The sequence below is a fragment of the Haemaphysalis longicornis genome, unplaced genomic scaffold (genome assembly GCF_048455015.1).
Source record: "Haemaphysalis longicornis isolate Haplotype H1 unplaced genomic scaffold, Haemaphysalis longicornis Haplotype H1 scaffold_16, whole genome shotgun sequence".
NCBI lineage: Eukaryota > Metazoa > Arthropoda > Arachnida > Ixodida > Ixodidae > Haemaphysalis > Haemaphysalis longicornis.
In genome coordinates this window covers 11,166,218-11,193,909 of record NW_027526266.1, presented here as the reverse complement: position 1 = coordinate 11,193,909, position 27,692 = coordinate 11,166,218, and the positions used below count along the sequence as shown (strand labels likewise).

The 27,692-nt window shown below is 46.1% G+C and overlaps 1 long non-coding RNA gene across 1 annotated transcript in view; it reads left to right on the top strand.

Moving 5' to 3' along the window:
* The window catches only part of LOC144166100 (uncharacterized), a 66,420-nt gene extending 38,957 nt beyond the window's left edge, over positions 1–27,463 (top strand). The window contains exons 2-4 of the long non-coding RNA XR_013321571.1: positions 19,130–19,328; positions 26,641–26,682; positions 27,307–27,463. This is a non-coding gene — a long non-coding RNA (uncharacterized LOC144166100). The remainder of the gene's footprint in view (positions 1–19,129; positions 19,329–26,640; positions 26,683–27,306) is intronic.
* Positions 27,464–27,692: the final 229 nt, after the last annotated feature.

Sequence of the window (27,692 nt, the reverse complement as noted above, 5' to 3'; positions counted from 1 at the left end):
CTGCAGCAAAGGACTTTTCTCGAGCTTCGAAAATGCCATAACTAGCACTGCGGAGGACACAACACGGTGTGTTCGGATACATTACAAACTTACGGAGTTCGACGAAGATTTAGAACACCTAAGAGCTATTCATCGTCGTGCGGAACGGAGATACCGGCGCACAAAGTCTATTCATGACCTTCGGGAGGCCAGACGTACACAAAAAAAAATTGAACGCCGTATAGCCCAAGTGCAAGCAGAACGGTGGCAGTCATTCTGCGAAAAATTAGATCCTCGAAAGCCTTTGTCTCAGACCTGGAACACTGTTAGGGGTCTACGAAGCACGACGCAGCAACGACGCCCGTTTAGTGCCTTGGCGCTTCATCAGAAACGCCTGGAAGTAGAGGTTGCGTAGGACTTTTGTCGCAGAATCGCCCAGGGCCCATCTTTGCCGAGCCAAGACGACATACGCGTTGCTCCAACATGACGGGACTCCCGCATGGACCTGCTGTTTTCAATGGAAGAGCTAGACGCTGCACTATCTCTGTGTCGACGTACATCTTCACCAGGGCCAGACGGTGTCACATACGCCGCCCTGCGCCACCTAGGTCAAGAGCCCGTCAGACCCTTCTTTGCCGTATAAACCAGTCTTGGCAAGATGGCACGGTCCCTGAAAAGTGGAAATCTAACCATCTGGTGCCGATCCTTAAACCAGGCAAGTCTCTGCTGGACCTCGCGTCGTATCGCCCTATAGCCCTAGCAAGTTGCATAGGCAAATTAATGGAAAGGATGGTTTTGCTCCGTCTGGAGTGGTATCTTCAGCACCACAATATTTACCCAAACGCTATGACTGGATTCCGGCGAGGCCGTTCTTCCATCGACAATGTTATTGACCTTGTGACATCGGTGCAGCACGAGAAATCGCACAAACGTCTATCTGCAGCGCTGTTACTCGATATTAAAGGGGCTTACGACAACGTACTACATGACGCCGTTTTAAATAGCCTGGAGGATGCGGGAGTGGGTGGCCGAACGTACAGATGAATTCAAAGCTTTCTATCTGGACGATCATTTTTTGTTGACACCACCGATGGCACCACCTCCCAACACTACGTTTTCTGGGGGGTCCCACAAGGCAGTGTTCTTATCCCGCCATTGTTCAATCTCACGTTGATCGGGCTTCAAAAAGCCATACCAACCACTGTACATCTCTCCATGTATGCTGATGATATTTGCATTTGGGCATCAGGAGTTTCACGTCCTCAGGTTCGGGCACGCCTTCAAAAAGCCGCGACCCACACATGCTCATTCTTGCGTTTACAATGGCTTGAAGCAGCACCAGATAAGTGTGCAGTGGTGTCATTTAGTCGTAAAACAATGTCGCAGTATGGCATCTATTTAAATGGACACCCCATTTCTTACGTGAAGAGTCACCGCTTTCTTGGAATCGTGATCGATCGGGACTTATCATGGACAGCACAAATAACATCTCTGAAAAAAGGCTTACTGGAGTTATCCAACTTTTCAAATTTCTGGCTGGAAAGACGTGGGGCGTTTCTATTTGCTCAATGCTACATCTTTACAATGCACTATTTCTCGGTGTTCTACGTTACAGCCTGCTCGTTCTGTCCAATACAAGCAAAACCAACTTGCGTGCAATTCAGGCGATGCAAGCCCGAGGTCTCCGAACGTGTCTTGGCCTAACGCGTTGCGCCTCTACAGTGGCAACCATATGCACCGCAAGAGAACATCCGATAGCGACCTACGTGGCAGTGTATGCGCTCCGGGCTCACATTAGACATCTCGCTCGGCTGCCTCATCACCACCTTGCATCCTTGCCGTCAACTAGATCACAGGCATCCTTTTCTAAGATAGTGGCCGCTCACTGCGAGAGCCTCCCCTCAGGATACACACCGGCGGCACCACCATCATCGCCCCTTTGGTGCCTCTCGAAGCCAGAAGTGGACCTAACCATCCCGAGAATAACCAAGAATTCGGACGTTCCACCACAAGGTCTCCAACAGCTCTCTATGCACCTTTTACATGAAGCCTACAGAGACCGGATTCATATTGTCACGGGACGTGGCGGACAATCCCCGTGGCGCCATGGCGCACCACCAAGGATGGTGACGACGAAGAAGAGCTGTGTGCGCCGCGCCGCCAGGCCGGGCTCCGCCTTGGCATTATGTAAATAGTTCTTTAACCAATATGTAAATACACCGCTTCATCGCTACATGGTCCGTGTCATCTGCCGCCACGTAACATTTGGTGGAGCGTGCGGGTTCATCATCCCCATCCTGGTCCCAGCATCGCATCGCATCGGTATGGACGTTGCCGCCAGGGATATCGAAGCCGTGCCGGGCAGCCCCAGCCCAGCAGAGACCACCACACGACGATGTCCCCTGCCTCGTGTCCCCAGCCCGAAAGACGCAAGTGACGACAAGCCGAGATCAGCCGTGCCCATACAAGCCGAAGATGGATTCCCCCGCCCTTCCGTCCGACGTGGCCTTAGGACCTTTGGCGCTTCGTCGCGGCTGAAGCCATTGCTGTTGCTGGGCCAGGCATCAATCAACACCATCATCGTCATTCGTGGCGGCAAGCGATAAGTCTGCATTTCTCATTGCACACTCATCCGAATTCATTCGCCAACTGGCGTCGGCGTCGACCGGGACAGTCATCTTCGACCGGCGGGGTGATGTCACGGGACGTGGTGGACAATCCCCGTGGCGCCATGGCGCACCACCAAGGATGGTGACGACGAAGAAGAGCTGTGTGCGCCGCGCTGGCAGGCCGGGCTCCGTTTTCGCATTATGTAAATAGTTCTTTAACCATTATGTAAATACATCGCTTCATCGCTACATGGTCCGTGTCATCTGCCGCCACGTAACATTTGGTGGAGCGTGCGGGTTCATCATCCCCATCCTGGTCCCAGCATCGCATCGCATCGGTATGGACATTGCCGCCAGGGATATCGAAGCCGCACCGGGCAGCCCCAGCCCAGCAGAGACCACCACACGACGATGTCCCCTGCCTCGTGTCCCCAGCCCGAAAGACGCAAGTGACGACAAGCCGAGATCAGCCGTGCCCATACAAGCCGAAGATGGATTCCCCCGCCCTTCCGTCCGACGTGGCCTTAGGACCTTTGGCGCTTCGTCGCGGCTGAAGCCATTGCTGTTGCTGGGCCAGGCATCAATCAACACCATCATCGTCATTCGTGGCGGCAAGCGATAAGTCTGCATTTCTCATCGCACACTCATCCGAATTCATTCGCCAACTGGCGTCGGCGTCGACCGGGACGGTCATCTTCGACCGGCGGGGTGATGTCACGGGACGTGGCGGACAATCCCCGTGGCGCCATGGCGCACCACCAAGGATGGTGACGACGAAGAAGAGCTGTGTGCGCCGCGCTGCCAGGCCGGGCTCCGTTTTGGCATTATGTAAATAGTTCTTTAACCATTATGTAAATACATCGCTTCATCGCTACATGGTCCGTGTCATCTGCCGCCACGTAACAATATATACACCGATGGCTCGGTAACGAACTCCAGTTCTGCGGGAGCTGTAATTGTGCCGGCCAGATCGGTAGACATTCAATTCAAGCTGTCCAATTTAACAACCTCAACTGCATCCGAACTCACAGCTATTCGCGAGGTTCTTATGTACCTAAAGCAAGAATTACCACAAACATGGGCTCTGCTTTGCGACTCGAGGCCAGATATCCAGAGTCTGCACTCTGCTCTTCGCCGCGGCCCGTACGAACAGCTTGTGGCCGAGATTCGTCAAGCGTATGACTTTCTAACAAGGCATGGGCACAATATTATTTTTCAATGGCTCCCTAGCCACTGCGGCATTTATGGGAATGAATGTGCAGACAAAGCGGCTCATCATGCCCATGAAAGTGCCCAATTGGCCGACATCCCGTTGTCGCGCTATGGTGCAGCAAGGTCACTGCGCTCCATCGCCCGCGAAATCACCCTGACCGTTTGGAATACGCCGCAGTTTTCAAACCCCCGCCTGTACTTGCTCGACCCTGACCTGCAGCGCCACTTACCCACTAACATGCCACGTTCAGATGCCACCCTACTGTGCCGACTGTGGATTGGAGTTGCTTTCACTAAAGCTTATTCATTCACTATCGGCATGACTGACAGCCCTGCATGTGACGTGTGCGCCACGGATGAAACAATAGAACACCTCTTGTGTCACTGTGTCCGGTTTGCAACGCAGAGACTGCACCTGTCAACTGCTTTCCGGAAACTCGACAGCCAGCCATTAACTGCGCAAACTGTTCTGTGTCACAGACGTAGCCCATCACAATACGAAAAGGCCACAAAAGCACTACTTCGGTTCTTAAAGGACACAGGCCTGTCTGAACGATTGTAGAGACACTGTGCACCATTGTTCATTCGTTATTTGGTTAGTTTACCGTTTCTGTTTAGGCTTTATTAGCGCATATTGTTTTGTTTTTGTAGTTATCTTTAATTTTTCTTTTCTTGCTTCTCAAGCTCTACTCCTGTCTTTTCAATACTCTTTTTGTCTCTTTAAATCCCTCCTTCCCCACTTCCCATGTGTAGGGTAGCCAACCGGACTGTAACCTGGTTAACCTCCCTGCCTTTCATGCACTGTATTATCCTTCCTTCCTTCGGCCAGTGTAGCTTAAGCTACAAAACACACAGGAATCGTGGGTAGAAATTTATTATAGCGCGGGTATGGTAATCACGGCGCATGCTTTATGAAGGCCCTAGGACCTTTTTAGTTTTGTATTATTTTTTTCATGCCCCGGGGGCGTGGCGCGCAGTTTTACGATTCCGGGGATTTGAGTGGGCTCCGCAACGTGGCGCTGTGCTCGCTAGCGATTCCTGTCTACATCGCTCTGGGACCGGAGACGATCTGCTGGATCCTAGCCATTTACAGCTTTGCTGTAAAAAGTGAGTGCGTTTGTTTGCCCTCACTCGACTGCGACTATCTGGCGCGTCTGGCGTCGAGAGGCCTATCGTTCTGTTTGTGCTGACGCTCGTCAACTCATCGCCTAGGCCTCGCCCTACTTCGTTGTTCTGCTTCTGCCCCTGCGTCTGTCTCCTTCCTGCTTGGCAGCATGGGCCTCTTTGATAACCTGCCCGTTTTCCTCGAATTGCCGGGGCCACCTCCGATTTCGTGGCATAACTGGAGAAAATCGTTTCACGCCCATCTCGAGGTGGCTGGCGGTAACTAGTGGAGCGACGGACGGCGCGCTTCAGCGCTCGTCAGAGTTTTGGGTAGAGAGAGGCAAAGGTGGTATTTTGCCGAGACGGAGCAGGAGGAAGCAAGGAGGGGCACCAGTAACGTGACCAACTCTAATGTGACCAACCCTAACTTGACCAACTCTTGGCCGACTCTAGTGCGACCAATCTTAACGTGAACGCATCCTCGGCTTCGGCCGTTTCAAAATTTGTCCAACTTGTGGAGCAGCTGGACCGGCTCTTCGCCGCGTCCACAAACACGCTTGTGTAACGACACGAGTTCAGAAGCCGTCGCCAATTGCAGGGGGAAAGTTTTTTTATAATACGTGACCGTTCCAAACGAGAAAGCCTTGCGTTGCAAGTTCGGTCTGACGTACGCGGAACGCGTCGGAGATCAAATTATACATGAAACGTCTAACCCCCAAGTTAAAGAAAAGCTGCTCGCGCATGGCGAAAATTTATCCTTGGAGAAGGCTGAAGAGATGGGTCGGAGTTTCGAATCGTTGTCGTTGGCAAATCAAGCCTTCTGTTCGCAACATCACCAAGTACAAGCTGTAGGACGACGCGCAGAAGATGGTGGTGCGGAAGCTAAAGTTGGCCTGGGCAGTCGCGGTAGCCGCCGCGCTCAAGATGGCGGCGCGGAGAATCAAGATGGCATGGGCCGCCGGGAAGGCCGGCTAGTTCAAGGTGGCGGCACAGGAATTCAAGATGGCCTGGCCAACCGGGGAGGCCGTGACCTCATTGTACCGGGTTTGGGAAGACAAGATTGTCGCCCCCCAAGATGGATGTTTCGATTCGCAGTCAGCTGCAGAGTTCCGCGGTAAAGTTCAGCCGAAAAAGTTTGCAGGCAATGCCAAGCATCAATTGTGCGAACGATGCGGTAATGAATGGCATAATTCAGCATTCCACAATTGTCCTCCCTGAAATCGGCGTTGCAACTCTTGGAACAAGTGGGGACATTTCGCGTCGATGTCCCGTAAGCCTGCACCAGTCCATCGAGTTTCTTCGAGGGAAGGTACGGGCTTCGCTCCGACTCCGGAACCTGTAGAGCATCCAACATCCACGGAGATCAACTCATCTTTGAGAGCTTCCTTCTTAACAGTGAGCACTTCTTGGAGAAAGGACTTAGTCGTACAAGCCGAAGTCGGCGGAGTGACCATGCAACTCTTTGTCGATACCGGAGCATCCATGTCGTTGATCACTGCCGAAAATTTCAAGCGTAATTTCAGTACACAGCATGCCCTGTCTAATGCCTTCGTGGACTTGCGAATTTTTTTCAAACAACGTATCGGCATCCGCGGCTCATTCCAAGCTCCTGTTCAACCGTTGCAACGGCCTTGCTCCATCACATTCTACGTCACAGACAAAGGCACATCACTTTTGGGACTCGACGCCATCCACCAATTGGGTATTCAGATCGATGGTGCGCCTCTTACGTGTCGACTAGCATCAATGTGTGCAGTTCAGTGTTCCGTGAACGCGCCCCCGGGTTTTGAACATCCCTTCAACGGCGAGTTGGGTCTTGTCAAAGAAGTCTCGCATAGGATCTAGCGCCGGCCAGGTGCGACTCCGGTTGCATCTAAGCTACGAAGATTGCCTCTTGATCTTCGTGATCAGGTGTCCAGCGAGCTGAGACGCCTCGAGGGCAACGATTTCGTTGAACGTGTCGACGCCTCGGAGCGGGATTCGCCACTCATCGTCGTCCAGAAAAGAAACTGTGACATCCGGCTGTGTGTGGACCTCCGGGAACCGAATAAGTCAATTATCTACGAAGGAATAAGTTTGCGCAGAAGACGAGGACGAAGAGACGAGAGGACAGGACGGGCGCACCACTTGTGTTGGTAACCACTTCCGTTTCCCATCCCACCCATGTTGTTATTCTATTTTTAGCGTTTTTTATGCCTATTGGCTCTGATTTTATGCTTTTATTCTTTCATGCTTGATTTAGGGTGGATACGTGTTAATACAAAAAAGAGTGTGCAAACTCGAAGTTTGATTTTTTTTAACTGCTCAAAAGTCTAGCAAACGCGAGCTGTGTTGGTCTTAAGTTCGATTCTTATACCCGTGTTTTCATGTCATCTTATTCTTAGAGGTTTATGCCCTTTTGGCTCTAATTTTACTCGTACATCTTTGTTTTAAATTGCGCCACGGTTTTCAGAAGACGTACTAAGTTGTATCTGTTATCTCGTGGTGTTATGTTTCGCCCTTTTATCGAATTGTTTTGTTTTATTTGTTGTATTTGATTTGAGATTTTTGTTACACCTTATCGGGTGGTGCAAATGGTGATAGGAAAGAGGGGGACACCGGTGGGAGTATATATTGTGTTGTGCTTTTTCACGCAAAATAAAGTTAGAAGGTGCGCCCGTCCTGTCCTCTCGTTTCTTCGTCCTCGTCTTCTGCGCAAACTTATTCCTTCGTACACCATGAACCAACTAGCCAGCAATAAGTCCTACCAAGGCAATTATCAATAATGGGTACCCTTTGCCTCATGTTGAAGAGCTGTTGCAGATGTTTCATGGTGCTGTTTGCTTTTGTAAGGTACACTTAGCGTTGGCTTATCATCAGTTGTTGCTTATAGAGGGCAGCAGAGACTTAACTACTTTCGTGACTCACGAAGACTTATTCAGGTTTAGGAGGGTGTGTTATGGTCTAGCGTCGGCGCCTGCAGTTTTTCAAAAAATGATGTCCCAGATCTTGAAGAATTTGCAAAAATGTCGTTTGCTGTCTTGTTGATACTTTTGTGTGGTGAAATACTGAGTCGGAGCATGACGCGAGCTTGATTGAAGTCCTAACGTGTATAGCAAACAGTGGCAGGAAGTTTAATGAGAAATGTCTTTTTTCGGTCAAAGAACTCGATTTTTTCGGTCACAGGATTTCGGCTGGGGAAATCTCACAGTTGGAAAGCAAAGGAAAAGCTATAGTACATGCTCCGGCTCCTACGGATATAAAGTCACTGCAATCATTTTTAGGTCTTGCAGGATACTATCTTAGGTTCACAAAGAAACATGCAGAGATAGTTGAACCGCTTCGCCTCATGCTCAGGAAGGGTCAGACGATTTGTTGGTCTCGTGAGGCTCAGAGCACTGTCGATCAGTTGAAAGCCTGCCTCACGTGTTCTCCAGTCGTAAAGGTCTTTAATCCTGACTTGCCTGTAGTAGTTACTAAACGACGCATCTGATGTGGCAATTGGCGCGGTATGTGGGAACAGCAGCGATATAATTTTAGGCTTGAAACCGTAGCCTTTGCGTCTACAACTTTGTCGGAGACTGAGAGAAAATACTCTGTGGGAGAACGCGAACCCCTGGCTGGTTTTTCCGCGTGTGAAAAGTAGCACATTTTTCTTTGGGGCCGACGGTTCACGCTTAGAACTGACCATCAGGCTGTAGTTGCGTTGTTAGCCGCAGGACCCAGCAAACCACGTTACGTCATGCAGATATCCCGGAGACGTCAGCACTCAGCATCAGACGTCAGCATCAAAGTTGCATATAATCAACGTTGCTACAACTGCAAAAAACCCGTCTATATCACAAAGGATAACGTACAATAGATGTCTCACTGTACTTTTATATGGTATTTACGGGACGTTATCTTAGTGGTACGTCTTATGGATATTGTAGTGGTACAATTGCAAGACGTATATAGATGTCTATTCTACATTGGTTTTCTGTATTTGGCACAAGCATTAGTTTGTTATATTCATGACTCGTGTACGTTAGTGTGATATTGTTGAGAAAAATCTGTATGCCTGAAATTTACATTCTTCATACATTATTTGGAAGTTTGGCCAGCTCCCTTTCCGAGGTTGACTATGTGTTGTGGGCATTTATACTTCAAATACATGTCTTAGCTATTCAGCACTGTTTGCTGTTACTTGTCACCTGGTTTCTAGAATAATGTGTTTCCACTTTTGAAGTGCTGCATACTGCATGAAGTCTCATATGTGAAGTGCCAAGCTGACCACACACTCTCGCAGAAGCACACGAAGCACAGCTCTAAACAAGAAATGTCGCATCGAAAACAAGAGGCAGTAAGTAACAGCAAACCAGTCCTGATCAGCACAACCGCCCTGGACACTAAGGCAACCACAGTAGCGTCATCGCATTGTACCATACAGAACGGCTGTACAGGCCTTCTGCAAATAAATTATAACAAAAACAATTAAAAAAATTAAAATAATTAAAATGACAGTCTCCCATCCCATCTGTAAGTACCTGCAGCAGGGTAGTAAGAACGCTTTCAAAGTACACATAAAACACAAAAGAGTTCACGTACAACAGTTTATATTGACTTCCAAATTATGTAATATGCTTTCGAAGCACAACCACTTTAATTTTCATTCCTATCTGCCCTGGCCCACAGGGTACACATTCTACAATTACAAGAATAGTACAAATATTCATGGATATAAATAAGTCACACACAGCAGAAAGGTTGACCAAAAATAGGAAGAAAAGCAAACATGTAAACCCAGGGTACAAGCACACGATAATTGTGCAACTTGAAATATCGCACATTAAAATAATTGGGTGAAAAACAACGCAATAAAAGTGTGAAAACAAAGAAATGATTGAATGGTGGTTATAAAAACACAGGAAATTTACGAAACTAAATAGTTCAGATGTGAAACGTTTGTGGAACAATGAAACAAAAGCAACTAGGAAACACAAAAGTGGTGCTGAGTGGTGGTTGTGAGTGCCATACAAATTTAAGCTACCTTAAACATGGCGGTTACAAGAGCAGTAAAAATTTACGTGATGAAATGATTCACACTTAGCGAAATGGCAGGACAACAATAAAACAACAAAAAACATTAGAAACAACTTTTTGAATTCTGGTTAGGAAAACAAAAAGTTACACTAATTCAATATTTCACACAAAGTGATATGATTTGGGAACAAACGAAAAAACGGGGAACACGGAAATGATTGAATATTAGTTAAAAGAAGACAGATTTACATGACTACGTGATTCACACCAAGTGATACGCTCAAACAACAATAACACAAAATAAAAACGCATAAGCACGGAAATGATTCAATGGTGGTTCAATGATGCATGCCTCCATCATCAGTTATGGAGGGATTCTTGAACAGCTTGCGTCTTCGTTCTGGTGCCAGAAACTGCCAAAATAGTTGCAGACCGGATTGGTTGGAAAGTGAGTAAAAATTTCATGATCCAAAGGCTGAAATAAATTTATTACCGCTTCTGAAATAAAAACTAAGAAGCCGCAGGTTGTCCACACAGCTGATATTTGCGTAGGATGTGACTGGCAATAAAACTCTGGACACTATACATTGTCTGGTGAAAGAATTTGATGTCTGTAACTACACGAAGATATCTAGTTACACACAATGCAGAATGCTACTCGCAGGTGGAAAAAAGCGTGTTTCCTTTTTCCCAAACGAGCAGAAGTCCTGCGCCAAGTTGACCGTCAACAGTAGCTGGAGCTGGGGCCTTGTGGAGACTGTTACAGTAGCACCTCCCTTGCAAGCCAGTTCATCCATCTAGGCATGGGTACAGGAAAATCTGTGTTGTTAATACAGCTTTTTAAGACTAGTATAATTCAGAATGGCCGCCTACCATTGTCCCAGAAAAAGACAGTGTATGACAGCTGCACCCTACCGGTACTCGCCTACGGGGCAGAAACTTCCAGGCTAACTAAAAGGGTCTAACTGAAATTAAGGACGACCTAGCAGGCAATAGAACGCTAGAATTTTGGTGTAACATTAAGGGACAGGAAGAGAGCGGAGTGAATATAATTTAATGTCAGCACTGGTACTACTAAGGCAAATTTAACACTATGGCAGCTAATGTGAGGTACCACTCTTTATAAGAACTATATTTCGTGAATGGGGACTCTGAGGACATTTTAGCCCAGTACAGGTCCAATCTGAACTTGCAAAATATTTTTATGTGTCTATCCCGGATTGAAGTGGCAATATATACACGGATGAAGCCATGACCACAAAATGTGGCAAAAAGAAACATGCACAAACCCGGACAGCGTCATTGCCATGGACGTATACTTCCTGCAGCATAATGGCGAGATGGGCTAGTTGGTATTTATGCATTACCAAACCTTCAAAAAGCACATCAATGAAAAACTTGTCATGTTGTCCTGTTCGCTTGTCCTGCTAGGCCTACATTTTTAGTTGAAGTATACGTTGCACAGCAGGAAGTATCAAAGTAGTGCAAGAAATTTTTCCAGCACAATCACATTCACACATAGTCTAAGCTGCACCAGTCAGCAGCCTGCAACATGCAAGTTATTGGCAAACGACAGACCAGACACCATAATAATAATCTGCCTTAAACCTTCGAAATCCCAGATTCTGTGTTACTCTGATCACCAAGGTGTGTTACACACTAAATTCTTTAAGCTGAAAATTCCATAAGTGACAGAACCTTAACAGCTATTTTTGAATATTTTTACTAGGTTCTGAAAGGTTAATTAACGTTTGCGATGCTGCATTAAGAGTACGAAGCACAACCAGCGCTGCTCATACTACTGTACCAGTTACGACATGCGTGTACTTCTGACGTTACAAATAAATTAGGGTTGCATACACGTTGTTCATTCCAACATTTCATGACCAAACTGAGCGTTCGAAAAGATTGAACACTCAATCAGAACGCGAAAAAAGCATCGAGATGGCATTTTCACTCGATTTATTATTTTATTTTAATGCTACACGTACGGCAATCATTAAATTTATTTTGCACGTTTTTAACCGAAAACTATTATGACGAAAGAAAAATGGCATCTGCAGAAACGAAACAAAAACCAATATCACGCTAAAAGTACACAATGTGCGTGTAACCTATACACGCTTATATTAGCACACGCCCTTATATTCGCACTCTCGAGCTTCCCTCATTTCATTTCATATTAAAACATTCGCCTAGCAAAACAGGACAAACACAAACACTTCACCAAACACAGGGCTAGAAATTGCGCGAGAATTGATTCTGTTTACAAACGCAGCAGCCAGCTACAAAGGTCTACCGACAAATCTCAGCAACGCACAAAGCGAGTCCCTCAAATCGTTAGGGCTAACCGCTTGCGCGTACCGAAGTTCGAGAGCAACTCTGCTACGTTAAATACATATGACAAGAAAACAAGGTTCACTAGTACTCACCCCCACTACTTCGCAGTATTTCTTCGTCCGGTAGATCAATCCATGGTAGTCAATTCACCGAAATAACGACATTTGAAGGCGTGCCCAACCGTGCCGTCACCGGCCTGTAGCACGCCTATCGAAACGGAGTGCAGTTAATAACGGACGATAGGACTCGCCGCGCAGCGACTTCCTGTCTCGTGTTCGTCCGAAGGAAAAACTAGTTCCTGAAAGACACCCACCTTGATAAAACGCGTTGCGAAATAGATGCCCAAGTTATTGGTAAATACAGATATTAGTTGCCAATTATATACAAGAAGAGCTTGAGCGTGGGTATTTTTTAAAGAAAAGAGTAATTGTACCGACAATCTAGATTACGGCATTTAGGGAAATTAGAGGGTCTGCGGTGGAAATACAGCTGCAGTGGGGTTGTGGGCGTCGTAATTTTACGGTTCGTTCTGAGGCCGCAACCACTTGCAGCGTATTTTCCCCGCTTTCGCGCGTCGCCCCGCGTTGACGGCGTCGGCAAAATGCACGGCGACGTGAGCTGACGCAAGGGGAGGAGCACGAGGAGAAAACATTATTGAACAGGTAGATCGAGCTTTGAAGTGGGCGGGGTCCTCGGCCTGCTGTCTTCGTTCTTTCAGCGAGCCAAAGCTGCCTATACTTAGGTCCGAGCTGGCAAGTTCACTCTCCCACTGCTCCTATGCAGCTACGCCGATCTCTATGCTGTTCGCCAGATATCAGCGTCGACGCAGAGCCAGAAAGCATCCGAAAGCAGGCGACATCGTCCAGATTTTATGTCCATCTCCTGGTTTGGGGTCATTACGTTCGCACAAAACAATCATTTTTTTAACGTGCGGTAATTTGGTGCCTTGAGGCAAATTACAAGCTATTTCTCTTCGAAAGTGCGCATTCCTCCGTGGCTAGCTTAGCTTTCATCGGGGAGATCAGAGGTTTGGGAGAGCTTTTTGCGAGTTAAATACGGGAGCTCTGGCTCTGGAGTTTTGAAAGTCTATTCTTCGAATATTGGCAAAACCTCAGGGATTTTTTTTTTTGCAATTAGGGTTTCATTGAAATTTTTTTCAAGGCAAAAAAAGGCAGAGTACCTTGCTGTTTAACCTACAAGTGACGTTTGACGGTATCCTCAGTATCAAGGCAGCCCCGAAATTTGCTTTTCTCACACTTTGAATTCAGGAAGCTGCAGTCGGTAAGTAACATCAAGGGTAAATCAAGTAGCAAGTAAAGTTGCGCTAATTGCGTCTTCATTCATCATCCTATTTTATTTTGTTCAGATTTGACGGAAATCACCTCTCCCCCCCACCAAAAACAACATTTCAAGGCTCAGTGGCAACGTCGCTTGTAAACGAATTTTCCACTAAGTCCCTGCCTCTTTCCGTGAGGTTCGGTGTTGGGCTACTGTTTTGAAAGTCAAAGGTTCGAAGCTATATTGGTGGTGGATTACAATATTTGCACAAAACGCCTCGGTACAAAACCCCTACAAAACACATGCAAACCCCCCCGGTAACTTCAATACAGTACGCCTGCGGAGAGTTTGAAAATAAAGTATAGCAGATATAGCTAAAATAATTGTACCTGCGATAGACATGTTTGAAGTAAAAAATGCACATACCAGCAACATCTGAACAACGTCAGCAAAATATGTTTAAATAACGTCCCCAAATGAAGCAGCAGCAACATCGAGAGTACGTCTTTAGCAAAGTTGACAGAACGTCCGGCATTAGATACCAGCAACGTTATCTCAATATCCAAAAAATTTTCATTAAAATATTGCACGTTGTATGGATGTCTAATAGAGATACTGCTGGGACATAGACGTTTGGATCTTTTTGGGACGTCACAGAGATGTTAGTGGTTTGCTGGGGAGATGCAGGTCGGAGGCCTTTAAGGATATCATGGTGGTAAGCTCGTATGCTGTACTACAATTTTGACATCGAATACTGCAAAAAATCAGGAAATCTGGTCGATGATCCTTTGTCGAGATTACCCATTCAGACCGGTCAGGAACTTATTAGGGAGGAAGAGATAGTTTCGCTGGTAACATCAGTATTCGATAAAGAAAATGTGCAGCTCGCAGCGAAGGAAGATGTGACTTTGAAGAAGGTAGCAGAGCATGTGTCCAAGGGTTGGCCCGATAAGAAAAAAGCACAAAGTGATTTAACAGCTTTTTTTTGTGTAAAGGATGAACTTTCCTCTTGTGGACGGTTTACTCATGCGTCATGACCATGTAGTATTTCGCTGTGTGCTTGTATTTACGTTTCTTCAATTAGCACATGAAAATCATCAAGGAATAGTACGTACGAAACAACTTCTCCGTGAACGTCACTGGTGGTCTCATATGAATCGTAATGTTGAGGAACATGTAAAGCATTTTCACGTCTGCCAGCTGGCAGACAAGTCTGCTAAGCTCATGTAGCTCCGTTGCAGCCGGTGGAATTGCCTGAAGGGGCTTGGCAGAAGCTGGAAATGGACATCGTCGATCCGTTGATGTGTCCTACCCAAGATTTCTTCTTACACTAGTCGATTACTACTCTAAGTGGCGTGAGGTTCCGGACACATTCCATTTCATCTGAGGATGTCTATACATTGTCGGACTGCTCTTTCAGTCGAGATGGGCTCCCTGAGGTTTTAGTGACGGATAATGTGCCCCAGGTTGTCTCCAAACAAATGCAAGAGAGTGTAAAAGAGAAAGCTTTCTGCCACGAGTTCTGGTCGAATTATTACCCTCAGGCTAACGGCCAGATTGAATGTTTTAGCAGGGTTTTGAAAAAACATTTTCAGGTAGCCACACTTGAAGGCAAGGATACTTCTAAAATCATTACACAATTTCTTGGGTCGTATAGGGTCACACCACATTCAGTGACAGGTCTTTCTCCGGCTTTTTGCTGCATTGACGTCAGCCTCGTTCTAAAGTGAATATTACCAACTTTAGGATACGAAAAAGGCAGTAGGATCGGACAACGTCCTGCCTCATGTTCGGAATCAGGTCTTCACGAAGCAGCATAAAGCTAAACAGTACTATGAAAAAAGGAAAGGTGCACAGCAGACCCCCATAAAGGTCGGAGATGAGGTGAAAGCAGTATTACATAGGCAAGGATTTCTGAAGCATCGTAAACCTTTTACAGTGCAGGCTCAAGTTGCACCTTTCACTTTAAAGCTTAGTGACGGAAAGAACTGGAACGCGTCAAAACTCAAAGTCATTCCCAAAGGAATTGAGGTTGGCTCGGCACCGTATTTTTTTGACAATGTTGAACCCTTTCGAGGCAGAAAACGTTTTTATACTTTTCGTCTAACTTGTGACAGTCAGTCCCCTAGTCTACCGTTGACAGATGGGGCAAGCCCCAGGGTCCAGACAGACTCTGAGTTGTAAGGAAATGCTAAAATGTCAGTAACAAAATAGTGAGCAACCATATCCAAATAACCATGTAGAAAACACAAGAGAAAATGAGGGGGTGTCTGGGTCTGCGGATAATTCAGGTTCAACGTGTACCCGTCGGCGTCCTAAAACTAAGCAGCCTCGGTGGCTTAGCGACTATGAGCAGTAGGGTGTGGACATGGGGTTCATGTCTTGGGTCACGTTGGACGTGTCATGTCTTGTGTCTGGTCATATATCATCATTGAGAATGTTTTTGGACGGTTTTTCGTACTGCGTTCAAACACAAAAAGGTCTTACTGTGTTGCGTGTCGTGTGTGCAACTCACAGGAGTGTGCGCGACTCTGCTAGTCAGACTTCCGCTGCTCCTGCGCAAGTGATAGTGCTTTTGTGGGCCTATGTAGAACTGTCGTGAGCGACTGATACTTTTGTGTGGATCATGTGTAATGCAGATGCAGACACTTTTTTGGACGGGGGAATGATGTGGCCTCGTGTTTCACAGAGTGTGCGGACTTCTTCTGCACGGCGAGATGATGCGGAATATGCGGCGCCCTCTGGTGGAGCGCCCAAGCACTGTGTGCGCTTGTGTTGTTCGGTTGTAACTAGACGTTGCGGTGGGACGCACGTGATGTTAATGCTTCAATCACGTGCGTATGCGTGTGTGGTTGTGTCGTCATCATATTGAATAAATTTTCTTTTTGCGGAGCTCAAGGAGAGAGGCAGCACCCTTTTCTTTTACGTTGTGTGAGGGCCGGCAGGGCGCCCTTTCGCTCCCGTCGCTGCCGAGGTCGCTCGCCGTCGGCCACGACACAACAATCACCACGCATTGGTACAAGTTTGAAATTGTTTTTTTACCTGTTCTGTCGTCACTTTGCCTTGTTCTAGTACTAGTCATACATCAATTTTTTCCTGTTCCTCCTGCCTGCTTGGCAGGCAGGAGGAACAGGAATACATGCACGTAGCGCTTGCCCTCCGCACTGGAGTTTTTATTTCGCTGAAGCCACTGCGCATGCGAGGAACGCTCGGCGTTGCCGCTAGACACGCACTGACGAGTGCACCGCATTTTCTTAGTATTTGTTTCAGCAACACCGAACTTACGGCTTGTATAACCGCTCCGCTGTTAAAAAAAAGCTTTCTACCTTGCGGTCTTCGATCGTTCTCCCAACTGTCTACACCCGAGGCCCACACAGTTGGGGTCCTAGGCGGATTCGGTAGACATCTCCAGTTCAGCTGGCGCTCCAATAATACACGACAAATCTATCAACATTAGTTTTAACTTCTCAACTTGACGACGTCAACCGCTTCTAAACTGATATTGGAAAGGCTGTTTTATTCATAAGGAAGGAATCAGCACAAAAATGGGTTGTGGTCCGCGGCTACACACAGGCTATTCCTGGCCTTCGGTCTCGCCTTTGCAGCGGCCAGTATGACCAACTCTTGGTAGGAATCCGGTGTATATATCACCTTTCAGTCAGGCATGGGCATAATATTTTCCAGTGGCTCCCATGCAACTGCTGAGTTACAGGGAATGAATGTGCAGGATAAAGCTGCTTATTACGCACATAAAAAGTATATTGGCCTGCATCATTTTATCCCACCTTGATGTAACTTCGCTCTATTAACTGCGCTCCATTGCCAGCCCGGTGAAACTCACTTTGTGAAATACACCGGAGTTCTCAACCTCTCGTATCTACTCACTCGACCCCGATTTGCAGCGCCACCTGCCCACTAACAAGCGGCGATTAGAGGTCACCTTGCTATGTAGCCTGTGGGTAGGTGTTGCCTTCACCGTTATTCCTCTTTCGCAAACGGCATGACCAACAGCCTTGCTTCTAATGTGTAGGTCACCAGTTAGACGCTTGAGCACCTTCTGTGCCACTGTCACCTATTGAGAACGCCGAGGCAACAGCTCTTCATCACAATCCGAAAACTCGCCGCGCACCCGTCTACACCCCAGTATATTGTGGGTCACAGGCGTCGCCCATGAGTTCTACAATATTAAAAAGCCTCACTTTGCTTTTCGAGCGAAGCTTAAATTGCTTAAGTGGTGTCGTCAGTGGCGTCGTAACAAAAAAATTCTCTTCCTACGTATCCCCCTCTCCCTCCCTCTTTGCACGCCCCTGTCACTCCTCTTCCGTAGGTAAAGACTGTCGGTACGCCGATAGGAGGCACTCTGTCTCTCCCCAGACAGGTGTCACATCTCTGGCGACGAATCGCGCCTCTTTCCAATACAATCGGAGGAGGTGACTGCGCATTTCCCTCGACAATCAGTTCACTGCTGGCTGTGGCATGGGTAGGTGGCGCTTGGTACGCTTTCACGGAGAGCGGGCAGCCTTGCAAGAACGCAAACACGAGCGTTACCGTGAATGTGCGCGTACTCGTCGAGTTAATCCAGAGTTTCTGCACGTAGAAAGACAGCCGAATCGACTACACCGGGAGGAGGAAGGGGTTCAGGTGGCAAAAAGCACAAGCCAAACGAGAACCACGGGCCGATGAAGTGGTTTGACATGCTGACATGTAGATCAAAGAAAAGCGGTTTTATATTTTTGTTTTACTGACACAATTGGTTGATGTTTTCACTTAGGGCAAGCTTCGTGTGCGCCCCAGTATACAGTCGCGAAGGTGTTGACTACTTTTTTGAAAGCCACAGACTTATCTGAACGTTTTGGGGACGCTAATAGACTGCAGCGTCCCTCGTTTCGCGAATTTGTCTGGTTTGCCTGCTTATTTTAGTGCACGTTATCTATATTGGTTGTGGTTTTGCATTTGTACTTACCAATTCCGCTCCCTATTTGTTTATGATTTTTCCCCGGATTTTTTTATTACATACCGCTACCCTTTCTTTCCTCATAAACCCTATATCCACATCACCACGTGTTGAGTAGCCAAACTACACATTCATAATTAACATCGCTCCCCTTTCTGTACTATACTTTTATTCCGTCCTTATTCACTCACTCGCTTACTCCCTTCCTCCCTCCTTCCCTCCCTCGAACCCACCCTTCCCTCCTTCACCAAGACCTGGGCTTGGAAAACGCTCACCGAGTTTTACAATTGGAGTCAGACGGAACACATTCCCGCGTATTATACGGTTACTAATTATATCCTTTCTAGGACCTGGATAATTTCTATATCACGATCATAGCAGAGCTTCACCGTACATACAATATTTGACGTTCGTTACGTGGCGGGTTACCCTCAGCCACAGACAGTGCAAGGCACAGTAACACGGGTTCAGCAGCAACTTAGCACGTAAGTTCCCCGATACATCTTCGTTTACCACATGGAGGGGCGTAAACTGATAGTTTTATGCACTAGAGGGTTTGTTTGTAGTGCAATAATCGGAATGATGGCGCTGCGAGAAATATTTCATTGCAACAGCACGTGTTTACTGCCATTTTTTCCGTTTTTATACCAAGGGCTAGCCTCCCTGTCCTGTGGCTGCGGGTGCACTTATGGCGAGAAAAGTTGTCTCGAGAACGAAGAGCGTGTGCCTGGGGCGTCACTTTATTACACATTTCGCGGTGGGAACACGTGCCAGCATGTTAAAGTTAAGCACGAAGACGCATGCCTACAGAAAGGCTATACCGAATGGTTGGGATGCTTTCTTTGCTGCTGGTGAGTACCCTGCTTTGAAGCATTCCTCCTTATTCCACCCGCAGTTCTTGGATGCATGTGCCAAATAATCACTTAAAAGCAACATAGAAGCCTTTCATTATTTTATCGAATCCTGACCAAGTTTACCCAAAGTGCAACGCACAAATACTTGGGGCTGTTTTTAAGTCAAAATGCGTGTACTTCACACGTTCTAGCAAAGATATCCAATCCAACTTTGTTTCAGTAGCGTCTTGGGTACTGTTGAAGAACCGAGGCGAGGACCGCGGGACGTGGGTGAATCTTTAAAGGCAGCTGCTAATGGCCACCTCTTCTTCCTTTCTGATTTTTGCAACATGCTCCCGGCCACGCGATAAATGGCGGAGGAGAATAGGCATGACGTGAAGGATTGCAGTTTCCAGCGGTCATCAAGCATTCGTATTTTAACATTTTTGTCCAAGGTCACGTAATCAGTTCATTGTGGTCATAATCCATGTCATGTCCGTCGTGTTTGGCCACACCATGGTAGTCCGGTCTTCTGCTTCCATCGATGCTTGAAGCGTCTGTGCCACATTCGCCCTGAGGAGTCAGGCCAGTTTAAGCGGGGAATCTGGACCATTGTCGGCACTAGATAAAGACATATTAGTGCTCGTGCAAGCTTCTTGCGGCATGTGCGGCGGATCGATTGTATAGTGGAAGAAGCAACAATCCGGCTGCGTCGTTCTGTGTGTGTAACGATCTTCTTTCTTAGAGATATCTTTTTTCTCCTTGTTTGTTCGATGAGTCCGCGCTTGATGATGCGTTTCGGTGGAGACTTGTTTAGGGTGGTTGTACGTGCTGATCGTAGGGCTGACTGAATTTTTTGTTTTCTCACTCTTCTTCTCGACTTCGGGAACTTGAAATCGTCACATTTTGCATTAACCAACCCAATCACCTCCAAACCCGACGTTTCGCGATGGCAGGATGTGTCTAGAGGCTCCATCCATGAGTGTGAGGTTCTGCCGAGCTGTCGATTGTTCTGAAGGAATCGTTTGTTCACATGTGGTCGTGCTTGTTGGACTCTATGAAGTTGTTCGTTGAGCACAGAAAGTGTTTTCGTGCCATGAAAACCACGCGAATCCGATGACTGTTCAGGTGTCGCCTCCGTGTTGCCGTAGCTCTGACCACAACTCATCTTTACTGGAGTTACTAGAGCCATTTTATCGTTCAGAGTGTGCATTATGGGGGAAGCTGTTTCCAATTCTTCGTCTGAGCACAGAGCGGTAGCTGTTGTCTCCTCTTTTTCTTTTATTGCATCCAGTCCTCGTTTAAAGGAAGCAGCTGGCTGAGTGACCTGTGGCTCTTCCCGATCATTAAAAAGTATCCCCAAATCACTCTTCCTGTTGAGGGAGTCATTACTCTGCGCTATGGAGTCGTTGTTGGAGATACCTGGATGTTTTTCCGGTGCTGTTGCTACAATGACGTCGTCGGAATGGTTTTCAAACTCGGGAAACAATCTGTTCATTCTAAATTTAGTTAACCGGATTGAATCTTCGAATTCTAATGCGATTTCATATTCCTCGGTTAAATGATCCAAATCAACATGTTCTTCAATATCGCTGTTATGCTTCTTTAGAATATCATGTGTTTCGAGTAGGCGTTTCTTTAAGAAAATGAGCTTACAGATTGATGGTGACTCGGCGCTCTTCTCAGTTTTGATGTCGTCAATCAGTGTGGTTACCTTCTTTCGCACGAGGCTCCGTCTTTGGCAAAGGGCTTCCAGGTCCATTATCGACGTCGTTTATGTCTACGTGGTCGTCAGGAAGCATCACGGTCGTTGGAAGGTCGAAGCTGCTGTCGTTGACTTTCAGTGTCCGCGAGGCGTCCGCGAAGAATCGGTAAAAGTTGTTATGGGCGTGGTATCCGGTACACGTTTGGTGCGTCCTCAATTCCTTGGGTTTTCTTCGCAGACGCTTGCGGTCGATGGTCAGGAGCGGTAGTTTCCTCGCAGCCGTGTCACTCACGTCATCGTTGATGGCGGTCCGCACACTCCGTTCTTCAACTGTGTAGATCTCCTATCCTGGTCACGGCACCATTTTGTTGAAGAACCGAGGCGAGGACCGCGGGACGTGGGTGTATCTTTAATGGCGGATGGAACTCTATTTGTAATGATGATGATAGTACTATCAGCAGGCAGCTGCTCATGGCCACCTCTTCTTCCTTTCTGATTTTTGCAACAGGTACCAATAAACGACGCGCATCTTATAGACAAAATAGCAAATACATTTCTTCCTTATGCTGTGCTTTTGCATTGATACATACAATCGCTCTTTTCTAGAGAAAGTCACATACAGTATCGAAAGCAAAAATGAGCCGTCCAATACGCGGAAAACCAGAAGCCAAAGAGCAACAATACCGGCTTTGTTATCTCGGTGCTCGGATAGCTTATTCATGAGTGACCAGTTTCGCACATGGTAACGTGTCCGGTGTTATTTCGTAGAAACTTTTTAATTTTTAATACGAGCCCAGCTTTAAAGTATTTTGTTTGGGTTTTTGTCTAAACCTAATAAAATGATGAACTCTGGAGGGCGCGGCCAGAACGGTGGTGCAGAAAACCTATTACAGAAGGTTAAGATCTTGAAAGACCAAACTATCTTAACAGCCGATGCACGTCAAAAATTTACCGCGAACAGAAACGTACTTGTATTGCTATTTTGGCCCTAATAGTAAGTTCAGTTTCTCTTTCGAAGACAGCAAACAAACTAAAGCCGAGAGACATGTACCGCTTCGCAGTAAAAAGACACTTCCATTGATTGTATTGTTGGATGCGCCGACGCAACGCAGGCAATGACGCGCGCCATAGTGGAGGACTCCGAATTAATTTTGACCACCTGGGGATGTTTAACGTGCGCCGAAATCTCGTACACATGGAGGTTTTTTCTTTTCGTCTTAAACAGAAAAGCGGCCGCCGCTGCCGGGAATCCAACCTGCGTCTTTGGGCTGCCAGCTACAATCTCACTTAAGCCGAACGAAACTATGCTGTAACTGACAAGGAGTAGCTTGCGAATATTTTCTCCACTAAAAAGCTTGACATGTTTTTTCGAACGACCCCAATTCACAATTCACAAAAGAAACTCACGTGGCCGGAATCGAACCTCTGTCCCTCGCGTTATGAAGCCAGTGTCCATCCGATTGCCCGATTCCGGCATGGTCGAAGAGAGTGCCAAGCAGCAGGTACCGATCCGCGCAGTACGCCCTAACCCCAAACGTTAGGCCCACGGCGTGCGCCCCCAACAGTTCCTGTCGGTATTCTCAAAAGCTGGTGCTTACCTCCACAGTAGTACTTACTCGTTTTGTGGGATCGCCCAACCAAAGGATCGATCACGAGAAAGGTTCGCCTTGAACTATCGTCATCGTCAGACAGAGGGGTGCATGATTTTTTCATCGCCCATCCATTTCTCTGCACTTCTCGCTTAGAGGGAGAGAGGGCGTCGGGTCTCATTTTCTCCTTTTTCAGACACGTACACACAATCTTTAGCTGAAATTTAAAAACGTGGAAACGTCCGCTTGTTGGCCATCCACATTTTATGAAACCTAAAATATGGTTTCATTGCTGGTACGCATACCCAGGATACCGAGAACTGTGATTTTGGAGCACTCATTGTCTTTGTAGTGTAAGTATCGATATGCAGCATTTTCAGTGACGCTTAGAACACCGCCCCTATGTTGTCTTGTGCTGCTCATGCACCGAACTTTATAGCGTGCGGAAGTATCAGCGCTCAAACCACTATTTTCTTAGCAAATGCATACGGCATTTGACTCATTGTACAACGCATTCTTCAACATTAAACTACTGAGTCCATTATTTATACACATTCGTTGTTCGTTGTACATGCATTGGCATCTAGGGCGCCCCGAAAAATCTGTATCTAGTGTTTACCTGTCTACGGCCAAAAAGTTGAATTGGCCCTACAGTTGGTTCTAGGCGACGCTGGTATAGCTGGCAACGAAGTGGCCATTTAGAGGGCTGCTGCAACTGCATGCAGGAACACAGTACACATAACTACGGTACGCTGCACTACAAACAAGTTACACCTCCAACAACACCTTCGTAATACATGGCAAACACACAGGAGTGACCAGGGAGACAACCAGGTAGACAATTACACGTAATAAATCTGCCCTTGGAACGACACACAACTGACTCGTACAACAGATTCCGTACAACTGACTCATACATCCGACATACAACTGATTCATACAAGTTGTTATATGCCGGCGATGGACAGGTCACGCACACTGTAGACGTCCGTACCATATAAACGGCACGGAAGAATCACAATGTTGGAGATGTGGGCGAGGGTATATTGTCATTTCAATCCTTGTAGAATGTTAAGGACACGACATTGACAGATGCTAACGCTTTGCTGAACTATACACACACCACATGCCATTATACCCAGCACACTTTTGCGCAGACGATAATACTTTTATTTAAATCCTGTTTTTAGTACTTATTTAAAGTCGGATTTCTACAAACCATTTTTATTGGCATAATCATTTCATCGATACCCTCTACTAAGGGGTTTCCGAATTACCGAAGAGCGTTGAACTGTATTCCCATTGACCACCTCCAGTCGTAGGCAATGTGGCCCTCTACAGCAATATGTGGCTGTTGTTTAACTGGTTCTACACCACTTTTTTACATTTGTACGTAAAGTACACAGCTAAATACGTTTGCAAAGTTCTGGTGTTTGGCGCTCTTGCCCAAGTTACTCTTGAGGCTATCAACAACTCATGCCAGTAGTCCGCGCACACACTTTAAATACCCTTTCTACGCCTGTTCATTCATTCCTTTCTCTACCGTCTGAGACACACACGCACGTGCACCATTTGTCTCAAACCATAAGTTCATTTAAAACACTGCCTTGTCTACTGCACCGTTGCAATTCAGTTCTCACATTTTCCACATCCTCCCCTTCAACATGACAAGTTTGGCTAGTCTGAGGCCTGAGGACGGACCAGTCAACTTTTGTGAACCTCGCCTAGGACATTATCAGAGCTTATTGTAACAATTCCTGAACAACCGCTCAGAAAAGTGCAATCTCATATAGTTTGCTTTTTTTGCCGGGAAGACACGCCAGGTTACGTGCTCGCTACTTTCGCTGGTGTGAGGAGTCATGAGCGTTTTCAAGTTTGCGCGGGAAGCCACGATATAAACAACCATAGGCTGGCTAAGAATTGGACAAGCATATTTCCCATGGAAAATATGGCACAATCAGTAAACTCGCACAAGACACACGAATACACGCTTTCGACTTCGGCACCTTTCGCAGTCGGCTTCAGTGCGGAAGGCAGCACGGCAATCACCATTCTATCTAATAAACGCAGTTTTTTCCCCAATGAAGTACGGCTGCTTTCCGTATCGTGTCAAGTGCAAGCCCCGGATACGTCGTTCCTTAGATCGGTTTCTCACGCGGCCGATACCAGCATTGGAACACTTTCCCGTGACAGCCTGGAACCCAGATGCCACGGAATGAGAAAGCTGCCACCTTTGAGAGTCGGCTTCAGTGGGCACTCCAGCACCGCCACCGCTATGCTAGCGCGAGGATGGTGAACGAATTCCCCCGAGCCATGACAAATAATATTAAACAGCTCCTCCTTTGTTCAGAATTACGCAAGAAACTGTCGAGTAGGAATTCGGCGGAACAAGAGTGTTGCAGAATCACAGGTCTCTGAATGAAACATTACCCTGAGGTAATCTGATAGCGAATAATTAATTTTAATGCCACAAGCCAGCAAAAATAAATTAGCTGATGTACTATATTTGCTATAGGTAGCTACGATCCACATTCTGACACTCTGATGGAAGCATGCTTGCGTCCCTAAATAGAAGACTGAAATTATACCCCCCGTTACAAATTATTTTGCAATGATGGAGAATCTCCAAGAGGAAGGGCAGACACTATTGTAAAAAATATACTTTAGTGATTTTTGAAACCCAGAATTTCATTACAAGAGAGTGAGTTGAACCAAAGCATAAAAATACGTAATTTGTTGTTGCAAATTTGTACAGGCCACCAAGTGCGCACATACGAAATTTAGAAAATTTACACCGCCATTTAGAAGGACTCCAAGTCTTAAAATGTCAGCTGATTCTTGCGGGAGATTTTAGCCTCAGGGGTATTGACTGGAACAACTTATCCTCAATAGTTAAGGCGTTTTGCCATTGAGCCCAATGACGTGGCTTCGGTTCCGGACCGCGGCGGCCCCTTTTTTGGTGGAGGCGAGACGCGAATACGCCCGTGTGTTTGAGATTTCGGCGAACTATAAATATCCCGAAGGGGTCAAAATTAATCCCGACCCACTACTACTGCGCGCCTGATTGCCTATGTAACTTCAGCGCGTTAAACTTCACAATGAATGAATGAATAGATGAATGAATGAATGAATGAATGAATGAATGAATGAATGAATGAATGAAAGAATGAATGAATGAATGAATGAATGAATGAATGAATGAATGAATGAATGAATCAATCAATCAATCAATTGTCAACCAATCAACCCATCAATCAATCAATCAACTGCTTGGACATGCGAAGGTCTGCAGTATGCAATAAATGAAATGAAATGAATATATCAATCAATCAATCAATCAATCAATCAATCAATCAATCAATCAATCAATCAATGCAATTTATGGATAATTATATGACCACATCTATTCTCTCCTTAGATAAGGTTCCAGAAAAACTTATTGAGAACCGTATTTCCTGCTACTTTAAAAAAATGAAATCGCTCATCCTTTCTCAGTTTGGTTTTCGTGCCATCCCATCTACCAGCATTGCTACTGCGTGCCCAACAGACAAACGTTGATCGTGGCGACGTTGCATCTGCTGTTTTTATAGATTTCTCAAAAGAATACGACATCATTGACCATGTCATTATTTTCAATTAATCTGGGGTGGCAATAGAGGTCGAGATTTTTGTTATGCAGCTTTCTTTTAAATAGGCAACAAATAGTTTCGGTTAAACCAGCAACATCTCCTCGGGTCACAGTTAACAGATGCGTTCTTCAAGGCTCGACGTTCGGTGTATTGCTTTCTCATTTTCTAATATTGATCTTTATCTCTGTTTAACTTCATCACAATGCACACTGTATGCAGACGACACCACCATCTTAACCCAGATCAAAACATGTGCACCTTAATACAAATGTTCCAGGCTGACCTGTTTTCCCTCAAATAATGGTGTTTTCACGACAAGTTATCTATTAACGTACTTATATCTTGCTTTGTGCTTTCCAGTTCCCCTGAAAGAAAACTTTCCGCCATCCTTTCCTCTTATATTTCAGGTGAAAAAGTGAACTTAAATTGGGACATTCCTTCCTGGAGTGGTAGGTATCACACCCACGTCGCACTGTTCATGACACTGCAGAAACTAGCGCTACGCATCATTACACTTTCCAATCGACAAACAGAATCTTCCCCGTTCTTCTATCAGCTCCGTGTTATGCCCCTACACAAGTTTATAGCTGCAGCGTTGGTATTTTCTTCTTTAACAGTTTTGACGGTCGCGTTGCTTTAGATCTCTTTCCTCAACGCATCACTTCTAATCTCAATACTACGCGCTTTGCTTCACGCAGAATCTGCACTTTTCTGTATACACACAAATTACGGCAAACATACGATTCAATTATCCGCCATTTCACTTTGAAATTCCCTAGCCCCTCATATTATATGCTCTAAATCACTATACGCTAGAAAATTTGATCTAAAAAGTTTCTTCTGAGCTACTTCTGCTTAATTGAATTGTAAGTGTTTCATAATGGGGCATTCACATCCCAATTTGTCAATAGATTGGAGTGTTATTCACTGTTGTTTTTGGTGTTTCTCTTTTCTAGTACAATTATTTTTTGGTTGGTTTTTACATCCATCCTTCTCTGTTTTATGCTGAGTGTTTATTTGCTGACATTGTATTCTGGTGTTGCTTGATATTTATTCCTTTCTTTTTATTTTAGAATCATCATGGGACGTCTGGCCTGCGGTTCTTACCTTGGAAAGTCTCAGTGCCTCTGTGACCATTCCGTTTCAATGTCCGGCTTTCTAGATAAAATTCAATTCAATTTAATTAATCAATCAATAAATCAAGCAATTTGGCAGTTGATGTAAAACAAAGAGCTTCCTGAGAGTTACTCCAAATTATCGCCTCCCTTCATGATTTCACTGATGCTGTTCGGGAAAGAACAAGCCTGGTTGAGTTTTCGTAATGCATTTTAGGATAATTACGAAGTAATAATAGGAGCATACTGTCTAATTACTCACCTATTTTTGGTAAACTGCTAAATGGAATTGCTGCGGAACCACAAACAAAAATACCATTTTTTTGGCAGTGCGACAGAGCTTA